General features: G+C 35.9%; 2 pseudogenes across 2 annotated transcripts; both read left to right on the top strand.

Annotated features, from left to right (window-relative positions):
• The first annotated feature begins 1014 nt into the window (after window positions 1–1014).
• LOC308509831 (dynactin-associated protein-like) lies at window positions 1015–4264 on the top strand (annotated as a pseudogene). The gene is made up of 2 exons: window positions 1015–1074; window positions 3990–4264. The product of its transcript is annotated as a dynactin-associated protein-like (transcript).
• A 1180-nt stretch (window positions 4265–5444) lies between these two features.
• Window positions 5445–6281, top strand: LOC308509779 (proteasome subunit alpha type-2-like; annotated as a pseudogene). The gene has a single exon. The product of its transcript is annotated as a proteasome subunit alpha type-2-like (transcript).
• The last annotated feature ends 4440 nt before the right edge of the window (window positions 6282–10721 follow it).

Here is a 10721-nt window from a genome sequence, read left to right as displayed (position 1 = left end):
CTGCTTCAGCCCCGTAGAGCGCTCATCTTGTACACCCCACCCTCCACCTCAAGTGAAGTTGATGAAATAAGCAAAGCCCCACCTTTGGTCTCTCGGGCTGCTGGGTCCTGCACTGTCCACTGTACCCTGAGCCAGGGCTATGAGGTCCCACTGCTGAGCACTTGAATCTTATTCTAATCCCAGGTTTAGGCTTGACCCCAGTGTCCATAGGGCCTCATTTCTGATAAACCTAGTTATGGTGATGGACCTTACAAGCCCCAATTTCTGTCTTTGCCCTGCTCTGTAGACCTGAGGTTTTCCTTAATTTCCATTCTGAGTTCCCATTCTAATAACCAATCTATTTGCTGCAATTGCTTAATGAGACCTGGAGCCCTTATTCTTTTTGTGCCCATCCCTGCGGATGGTAGCCCCTTCAGTGAACCTCAGCACCCCCGTATAGGGCCCTGCTCTCCTCAAAGAGAGATGTGGGGTCTGCGCGGCTGGTTGCCGATCCCCACTCTGTGACCTTCTTAGATGCCGTGGGCTGACCATTTGGTACTTGGACAGAAGGTGCAGAGTCAGCATGGGTAATGAGCCCTGTCTCCACCCTGGGTGTTGACAGGTCCTTGCTATTATATGGAGCCTGATTTTCAGCAGTCTCTGTCCTTGTGTGTAGGTCTAATTCCGGGTGACAGCACCACCCAGCCTTGCCGAAAGGATGAAAAGGAAGACTTCTGTAAGCATTTCAGAGCTCCTTTCTGCCAGGGGCTTTTAAAGGGGCTTGTCACAATACCGCTCAGAGGCGGTATAGGTTTTCTTGTGTCTTTCTGTAATTAATACCTCATTTCCTTCTTTAGGGTGGATCCCACTTTAATGAGTAATTACTGATTATTTTGTTTAATCCACACCTGCACTGGTGCATCAGAGTTCATTTTCTACCGGTCACTTACATTATTTTTCCGGGTTGCAGATATAAAGTGCAACATGTGAACTGAAAAATCTTCTTGGAGTTAAGCTTGTAGAATTGCAAGCTCAAAAATGGACATAAAGCTTGGAAAATATGTAGTGAATGCTGAACACTCTGAAAACAAGCCAGTGAGTATTGTTACTCTAGTTTAATACTTTGCCTATATTGCAGTCTTATTTTCAGCATTTGAAAGCAACCTAATCTCTTTACTACTATGTAGTTAATGACATAATTTTACACTCTTCTCTAAAAGGAAGAGTAGCCATGCATTATTTTTTTACTTCAACTTTTCATGCTATATTCTACTTACTGTATTATATCTTATATAGTTATTGATATAAAGTATTAGAAATATTTCTTTACCACGTGAAGTATGAATAAATCCATTTCACTTTCTATATTTACCATATTCATTCACAATCTTTGGTTTAGTTTTCAAGTTATATTTTTACAATTTGTTTCTTAGATTATATATATAATTTCTAAACCTATCAGAACTCAGATTTCTAAATGTACTGGAAATTCTGATATTAATCCTGGATATTGTCTTTAAGCCTAAGAAAGAAACCCTCTAAAAATTCTTACTTTGTATAAAAATATGATCTTTTATCTACTTAAAGATATTTCCTGCCAAGAATCAGGCCATCACTGTATAGTTATAGTTATGTATCTGGTTTTATGTTTGAACAAGTAGTTTTTGATATTAGAACTAAGGATGGAAATGTGTTAAAAAGTAAAATGGTAAGTTAAAATCCACTGCCTGAAGAATAAATGAAATATTTCGCCTTCACAATTTAGAGCTGTGGCAATCAGCCTGTATTACTGTGTTTCCCTGAAAATAAGACCTAGCTGGACCATCAGCTCTAATGTGTCTTATAGTAAAATAAGACCAGGTCTTATATTAATTTTTGCTCCAAAAGATGCATTAGAGCTGATGGTCCGGCTAGGTCTTTTTTGGGGGGAAACACGGTAATTGCCTACAAGATATGCCAAAGACCAATGTCCCATTGCTCAGTAAGTGTTAGTTAAATAAAAGGATCCCATTGATGATTCCTGGTTCACCAAAAGACAGTGGGGTGTGTCTGTTTGAGTCATTGAACAAAGGACCCTCCTCAAGATGTTCTCTTTGTCACTTCTGAGTTTGAGACACTAAAATTAGATCTTCAGGATGCCAGGGCACGCAGATGGGAAAAAAATTCCCTCTAGCCAAGTATTCGCCATCTTTATAGTTTCTCTAGATAACAACAAGCTTGAAAACGTTTGCAGATATTATCCTAAGTTGTTTTCACAGCGTGCATCTGTATAACTGAATATTTCACTTTATTATGGATATTTAGGGCATAGTTATCTTAAGACCAAATTCAACAGTGAAATTTTAGAATTATTTGAAGATTATAAACAAAAAGAAAATCTTCTTAAATATTACAAAATATGGGCCACAGTATTCGTTGGAAGACCAGGGTTTCATGCAAAGGGTGGAAGCCCTAAAAAGGCAGGAGTGGAATGAAGGCACAGGTCACCAAGGCCAAGAAATTAGGGCCACTAAGTTCAAGTTAGCTCTTGAAAACAAAACAAAAAAAAGCCTTCCTTACCATGACTGAAAGCACTACAAAGGTGTCTGAAGAAAAGAAAGTGAGAAAAAGTTTATGCACATCTGGGAGAAGTCTATAATACTGTTTTTAAAAGAAATTATAAAAGAGCAGCTTAGTGAAATAAAGTGCACGTAACCAGATGATAGGACACCTAAGTTTTCCTGTCTTGGTCACTTCAGACAAAACTATGTGAGTTCTGGCAAATCTCTTAGATTTCCCAGGCCATATTCCCTGATTGTTAAATGATAAAACGGGACTAGATCAGTCATTCTCATCACTGGTTGCACATTAGAGTCACGGGAAACATTGAAAAAATATTGATGCATGGAGCTCACCCCCAGTGTTTCTGATTTTCTTGGTCTGGGGTGGGGCTCAGACATTGGTGTTCATAAACAATCCCCAGGTGATTCTAAAATGAAGCTTGGAGTAAGAACTACCAGATTAGATGTCATCTAAGACCTCTTTCACCTCTCTGATTGAAATGAATTACTGTACCTCTGCAAATAAGAAGAAACGTTTTCTAACTCCACCCGATGGAACTCATTTAATCTTTCATGTTGCCCCAGCAACAGTGTAAACAGTTTGTATTTTTAAATCCAGAATCAAGAAACAAGGCTCAGACTCTTTCTACTGAACCTCAGCAGCAGGATTAAGCAACGGAGAGTAGGAATTCCAGAGTCAGGGGAACCCAATAAAACTTCCAAGCACAATAAGTTTATAGTCAAGGTCAAGTTCCTGTTCTAGGGCTGAAGAATATTTGGTAGTCTCAAATATTCACATAGATAGAGAACAGATATGAAAATAAAAGGAATACATGTGAAGTACAAATGCAAGGTTGGGAAGGGGCAGGGGAGCAAATATGTTGAAATTATTATTATTACTCCATAATGACACAATAGCAAGAACTGGAGGCCAGATCTTCCACAGTTATACTATATTGCTGTACTAAGCTATGGTAATCTATTAATATAATGTATATTACACTACACTGAAAAGTTCTCATACAAAGAGACTTGGCATAATCCATACCATGCGCTAGACAATGCAACTTGCAGGCCCATGAGTGGGACACAGAAGACAAATTGTTTGTCCAGTTTGTGATGTATATTTGCTGGGTTTCTCTTGGGCATTGTGGAGGATCAGGTATATGACAGAGAATTTACCATTAAAGTGCTTTTCTGCTCACATGAAGAGATGAAAAAGCCCCTATCCATCATTGGAAAATAGAATAAGAGAAAATGAGATATTAGCAGATTTTGATTTCTTCGAAGGTTAGAGAAAGCATGCAATTACCTCCACCTGGATAAAAACTTGGACTTTAAGCCTAAGTTTCTTCAGAGACATTTGGGGATTCAAATGATGTTAATGCACTAAGTTATAAATTACACACGAGATGATAAGTCACAAGCATTTTTGTTTTTCATTACTGATATTTTTATTGACACTCTTAGGTGAAAGGAAATTACTGCAGTACCTGGTCTCTGTGGAAAGTCTTTTGGCTTGTCTCCTAGCCTGTGTGATAACAACAGCAATTGGAGTACTCATAATATGCCTGCTGAATGATAGAGGAAATAACAACTCTTCCATTGTTATCACGCTTACCCCGAACAATGGAGAGCATGTAGTTCAAGGTGGTGGAACAACCCCTATCACTTCTCAACCTACAGTGACCACGATTCTCAACAACAATAGCAAAGGTCTCACTCTTAGAAAGTTTATATGCTAAGTCAACAGGGAGGCAAAACAGATTTGTGCATAATTAACAACACAATAATTGCAAAATGTTGTTGAGAAAAAGGGTGATAAAGATCGAACATGGGTGAATTCGCTGGGAAGGATTTTGGGGAGAGGTGTGTTAAAAGAAGGAAAGAACAGGAGAAAGTAAAAATGAGAGAGGAATGGGTCCAGAAATTTATGGATCTTGGTCAAAAGTTTTGTTACATCTCAAAAATAAATGATGATCTGCTTTCTCTAGACTTGCCCTTGACCACCACATTAGCTGAATCTACAACTATAGCCACTTTAACAGAATCTACAACTGTTGCAATATCCACTGAATCTCCCACCACAACATCCACAACCATCACTTCAACTAAATCTACAGTCTCCACACCTTTAACTGAATTTACAACCACAACAGCCAGCATGCCTCCTTGAAGTAAAACCACAGCTATTCCCACTTCCACAGGACCTGCAACTGCTACAACTCCAACAACAGAAAATCCTAATCCAACTTTATTTTAGCTGACAACAAAACAATGGCCACGTCCGCCATCTCTTTGAACGCACAGCTATATTCCCTTCAACTGAATCTACAACCATTACCAATTCCATTCAACCTACAACTATTGTCACTTCTACTTAGCCTACAATAACAATGGTCATCAGTCTTCTTTAACAATCTGTAATCCACATCTACTCGTCTGAACCTGCAGCTACACAAATGTCACCATTAGTGCTTTAGCTGATAGAAGTACCATCAGTCATCAAAATGGTCTCTTCTATGGCAAGTTAGTCTTTAGTTATTATCACTACAAATTAACCTACAGCTGTCCTTCCCCACTAGTTCTTCCTCACAACTTTAGCTATCTCTCCTATAATAGCTGAGTCTATATCTACTGCTATTACTATATTATACCTACAGCAGCTTCCACAATGCCACTTGAAGAACAATAATTTAGGCAATGAATAATGGAATAATTACTTGAATTTTCATTAGATCAACACTGAGAACTTCTAAAAGCTTTTTAAAAAACTGAACATTTAAGCTATAAAGAATCTGCTCTTGGTTCTATAGTTTCAAATAACATAATTTTGTATAGAAAAAGTAACCCAATTTGTTCATTTAGGAAATTTTTAAGAAGTTTTATATAAAATCTTGTAATAAAATTAGCCATTTAGCCCTCCAGGTAAAGATGGTGGAGGGTGGTTATAGCTTTTCACTGACTACATTCAGCCAGTCTGGTAGACTTGTCCAGATGGAATATGCTTTGGTTGCTGTAGCTGGAGGAGCCCCTTCAGTGGGAATTAAATCTTCAAATAGTGTGGTAGTAGCAACTGAGAGGAAACAGAAATTCATTCTGTATGATGAGCAAAATGTACACAAAGTGGAACAACTTACCAAACACATAGGCTTGGTGTGTAGTAGCATGGGCTCAGATTACACAGTGCTTGTGCACAGAGCTGGAAAACTAGCAGAACTACCTTGTTTACCAAGAACCCATTCCCATAGCTCAGCTGGTGCAGAGAGTAGCTTCTGGGATGCAAGAATATACTCAGTCAGGTGGTATTTGTCCATTTGGAGTTTCTTTACTAATTGATGGTTGGAAAGAGAAACGAGCATATTTATTTCAGTGAGATCTATCTGGAGATTACTTTGCTTGGAAAGCCACAGCAAAGGGAAAGAATTATGTGAATGGGAAAACTTTCCTTGAGAAAAGGCATAACAAAGATCTAGAACTTGAAGATGCCATTCATACAGCAGTATTAACCCTAAAGCAAAGCTTTGAAGGGCAAATGACAGAAGATAACGTAGAAGTTGGAATCTGCAATGAAGCTGGATTTAGGAGCCTTACTCCTACTGAAGTTAAGGATTACTTGGCTGCCATCACATAATAATGAAGTGACTGAAAATCCAGAATTTCAAATAATCTCTATCCTTAAACGTGTTTAAAGTATGTTTTTTGTTTTGCAGACTTTTTGCAGACTTATTTCTACATGATTTAATGGATCGATGTTTTTAAAATGACGGTTCTAAATCATCATAAACTGTTAAATCCCATTTCTAGCTTTTTAGGAGTTAGTAAAATTTGTTTTAAAAATTATCCTTTTAGATGTTAATATGTATTGGTTTCAGTTCAGAACACTGCATTCCTTTGTACACAAATTATACACATAATAAACAGAAATTTTATATGGATGAGATTTAAACAAATTTATGTAGAGAAAATTTTAGAATTTATCATTGTTTCCTTAAAAGTGAAGATATGTTTCTTCAATTTCTCTTTCAATTGCAATTACCTTTTAAGCAATCATAGTCTACCTGCATTGATATTACTGAAAGTGCATTTGAATCTCTATTTAAAAATTACATAATTAGTTTCCTGCAGTCTTGTAAGCCAATCAATTAAGTGACATGTTTTAAGTCCCAACTATGTGCTAAAAGTATGGAAGACACAGAAGAAGAAAATAGCAGTGCAAATTAAGCAGTAAATTCATTAATTTAGACTGTTATTTTGAATTCTTAATAATTATATCAGATTTAAATTACCATTGATGATACCCCAGACTTACTAAATCAGGATCTTTGGATTTGAATTAATGATCTATAATTTTAAAATCTTCACAGATGTTTGTAATATCCTGGAAGGTTTGAGAATCAGTGATTCAAAGGTCATAGCTTAAGAATGACAATAATTTGATATAAATTCTGATTTAAGCTATTAAAAATCAGAATCATGTTCTAGGTATGCAAGAAAAAGAATTATAGACCAGCTATGTACAAAAACTATTTAATTAACCGATTACACATGATTAAGAGGGAAATGTTTCATTTACCAAATAGTAAAAAAAAAATATTTTCAAGAAAAACTTTAAAATTAAAGCCTCTGGGCAAATTTTAAAGCACTTAAAATCTCTTAAAGTTGGACCTAAAAGGATACTCATTATTAACTTTTACTAATGGAGTTATTTTAATTAAGTGTGCTTAGAAGTAATGACATTTTAGTAAATATATTAATTTAGATTTCTAATAATTCACATTGGCCTTCACTTTCCTCCTTGATGTTTTGATTAAGATTTTAATAAAACTAAATACTTTATGAGATATTTAAAACATCACTGATTAGACCAATTTCTGATTTAGAGTTGCCTCTTTCTAATTCTTTCACAGCTCTGCTAATCATCAGAATAATAAATGATTGGAAGTTTACCTATACTTGTAAATAAGTTCATGTACATTTTATTTTATAAAGAATGATAAAATGTTCTCAGCCTGTAACATAAATGGTCCTTATAAAAATACATACTGAATAATTGAATAAATGATAGCTGACTTGTTCTACGTATGTAAGATCTATGAGAATAGATCCTCAGTATTACCTATTACTATAGCCATCTGACATATAGTAGACCCAAATAAGTATTATTTCAAATTTCAAATATTTGTTTTTGAAGGATAATTTTTAAGGCATGATTCAAATATTTAACTCTTAATGTTAGTATTAATAAAATACGTTAGCACATTTTTGTTTAGATTGAATTCTTTTAATCTTTCTTTTAAGACTTATTTTCTACCTTTTAATATGTACTTGATTATTTTATTGATGCTCACATTTTCCATAAATTTGGAATTTCTAAGTTCTTGTAGAACTGAGTGAAGTCTTCAGGTACTGTTAATCATTGCAAGAGGAACTATGGTGATGGCAGGTAGGGGGACCACATTAATTTTTAATCAACTACTATATTCCCGGCAAAGATTATATAGAATTTTCATACACTTGATTCATATTTATGTTTCCCATAATGTTATTTTTACCATATGGTAAGTTTATAATCCACCATATACCGCAGTACCTCCCTTATTCAGAAAAATATCCACAACTACAGAATATTCTGTGTGCAGCACTTCCATTTGTTTTTCTTCTCAGCATTAATATATTTAACAAACATTATTTGGAAGTTTTCTCTGTACTTAACTAGTTGGAAATGATCACCTTGGTTTATCATTTTATCATTCCTAAAGCTATCTAAAAGGGAGGGTGCAGCAGGGGCTCCATGACAGGCCTCCGTCTTATGCAAGCAGGGGCAACATCAGTTTTATTCAGTTATAAGCTCCCTGATCATTTAGAAGACTTAATCCCATTTAAGTCTTAATTAAGATGGCTTAAATTTACTGATTTAAAATGACTTCTCAGCCATTTGACTGAGAAGAAGCAGAATAATGCTCTCAAAACTTGACAATGTAGGATTCTGTTTCGATCAGCACTTCTCTTCCCTCTTTAGGTAAAAGGTGGGGCCTCTTTCAGTGAAGCAAATGATAGAATACAATTTATTTAGAGTTGTCATTACTTGAGTCATAGTGACTGCATCTATATCAGGACAAAAGGTTGCTCAGGAGCTACTTTCTTTCTCAAAGCTAATATTAAAAGCTGAGTTTCAGAACATTGATGTTGAAAATGGTTTCAAGTAAAAATAAGAACAATCACTTGCTGGGCCATGGCCAAGGCTGGCTGGAATTCCGATGCTTTGATACAGCTCAATGCAGCCAAGAGATTCTTTTCAACAGGCTCAGATTTCACCCCAGTAAAAACTATGACAACTCTTAAGACTTTGCGGGGATATATTTTCATTAGTTCACCATTGTGTTAGGATTAAGTGACTTTAAGAGGACCAAGGAAGTCCCTTGTGACTCTGATTTTCCTTTGGGGGAAACTAGATTTTTAAATAATTTACCTATTCCTGCAATAACAGCAGCATTGGGGCTTACCTCTGAGCTTCCATCACTTAAAGCCCTATCTATGCCTTTTAGAAAAATTTCCTCTTTGCTACCCTCATTTTCTTCAAGATTCATAAGACATTCTCCCAAGAGTTGTCTTTCTGGAGTTATGATTCTTTGAAATTTGAGGGACAACCCATAATCTTTGGAGTAGGTTGAGGTACATTCTTTTCCCTGAGGAGAAACTAATTATTAAACCTAAAAAAAAAAAAATCTTAAAGATAATTACACTCTCAGAAAATCACTGAGGTCTTTTTAATTACAGTACAAAGCATATTAAGAAATATTATGAAGAAGCTGAATGATAATTCAGTAATCAAAAGTCTTCAACATAAATAATTCAAAATAAAATAACAAATACCCTTTTTGCCCCCCTTAATGGCACTGGGAATAAAATGCACTCAGTTGTGCATTAAAATCAGTCCTTTCCACTTCCAGCCTGGGCTCCCTCTCTCTTCTTGCCCTTTCAACTCATTCTCCCTACCTGAAGTAGAAGAAGCTTTCAAATATACAAATTCTATTTTGTCACTCTCATACTTAAGTGAATCCTGTGATTTCAAATAGCCTTCCAAATAAAATCTAGTTTCCTGTGGGAGATCTGCCTTCTTCTTTCCTTCCTAGTCTGTCCCCAATTATTTTCCCATGGTTCCAATCTCTTTCTAGGCTGCTGGTTTTTCCTGGCACTCTCACTCTTCTTTCTTTGCTTGGCTTACTTCTTACCCATCCCTTAAAACTCAGCTTAGTTGCTGAACCCTACAGAATGACTTCCCTAATATCACCAACTAGGTTATTTATTTATTTATTTATTTGTTTATTTATTTATTTATTTTAATTTATTAGTTTCAGGTGTAGAAGACAAGGTAATACTTAGACGTTCATCATTTATATCCCTCACACTACGTTTTGTGGTTTGGCACCGTCCTTTGAGTGCTCAAAGAGGTAAGTAAATACCTTTACTAAGTGTAAACCTTACTGTATTATAATTACCTGCTTTAGTATCAGTCTCCCTATCTGGCTAAGCTCACTGTCTTTATTTCTGAACCCACAGCACTTAATTTAGGTCTCTACTTGGTATAAAATTGACGTCAATAGGTGTTGGTTGAATGAATGAATGAATGATTATTCTTTAGTAATGAACCAAGTTTTGTCAACTAAGTCACCTCTGGTGAAAGGTGTGCTAGAACAATGTGTTAAGCAAGATAAATGTATTATGCCAAGTTGTCGAATTAAAACAGAGCTGTTCATAGTGCAACTATTATAAACGTGAACTGGAAGGTGAAGTCATCAGGGAATGATGTCCTGATTATAGGTTCTTTATCACCTCACCGGGCAAAGTGTAGTGGAGAATGCAGGTCTTGAGCAGGATATCCAATTCAAAGAACAACTCAGATTTTCCAGACAAAGAGGTAAACAGTAATGTAACTTGCCTTGCAGAGTTTATTTATACAGTATATGTGGTAGAACTTTCCAAGCCAGCCTACTTCCAATTAGGAAGAGGATCTTCTTGCTCCATCTTTCTCCTCATTTTAGCTAAGCTGGCTTCTCAGTTCACTCTGATAGTGTTTTTTTTCCAGCTTGTTAACTTATGTATGACTTCTCAAAGAAACTGTAATTTCTGCCTTAGTGAACATTTAAAACAAAACTAAAAGGAGACAAATCGTGAATGGTGAACTTGATTGTCAGGGAA

The sequence above is a fragment of the Rhinolophus hipposideros genome (genome assembly GCF_964194185.1).
Source record: "Rhinolophus hipposideros genome assembly, chromosome: 17".
NCBI classification, from domain to species: domain Eukaryota; kingdom Metazoa; phylum Chordata; class Mammalia; order Chiroptera; family Rhinolophidae; genus Rhinolophus; species Rhinolophus hipposideros.
Note: the sequence above shows the minus strand (reverse complement) of the source record. Positions and strands in the feature narration are given on the sequence as shown.